A 761-nucleotide genomic window follows, 5' to 3' on the forward strand; every position below is an offset into this window, starting at 1 on the left:
CGCGGCACACTGGTGTGCCGTGAGGCAAGTCCGGGTGTGCCGCGGGATTTTGTGACAACCATACATTTTTTTTTCAATATACAACTACACAAAAATAATCATTTATTTTTTAATTTACTATATCAGTACTTTGTAGGTTTATGTACGTAATCTGCGCGACTTGCGCGTCCACATCTCCACGTGCAGTGCTGCATAAACATGGCTGAGTCAGCGATAACTATCGAGGGGTGGAGGTATGCCCATTCTTTTTATATCACGCCGTCTATTCTTCTTCTCTGTCTTCCGGTTGTTGCCTGTATTAAATGACAAATACACACTACCGCCATGGATTTGATATGAACGAGGCGGCAGTTAGCAGCTAGCGGCTAGCTAGCAATGATCTAGTGATATCGGTAATATTAACTCCATTTAATACAACATTTACGGTACAAGATTCAATCATACAGCCCATGTAGTATGACAATGAATTACAGCAAACATGTGCAATATATCCATTATTATAGCTCCGTGGGATGGCAGTAAGACGATATGGATCCGTTCTCATTGTGCATCCATGGGTAAAGATAAACGCAACTCACATTGGTTCCTCATACAGTATCTCTGTAAACTACGTGTATTCACTGAATTTCACTCTCTGCCTTTAACGCTCGTTGTAGCTCCAAAAGCTCCAGCCAGAGCCTGGCTCCAGCACCCTCCCTGTGAGCACAGTGTGCTCTGATTGGTCGGGACACGTAACATGAACGTGCCGGGCTGCGCGGTCC

Source organism: Gymnodraco acuticeps, unplaced genomic scaffold (genome assembly GCF_902827175.1).
Source record: "Gymnodraco acuticeps unplaced genomic scaffold, fGymAcu1.1, whole genome shotgun sequence".
NCBI classification, from domain to species: Eukaryota; Metazoa; Chordata; class Actinopteri; order Perciformes; family Bathydraconidae; genus Gymnodraco; species Gymnodraco acuticeps.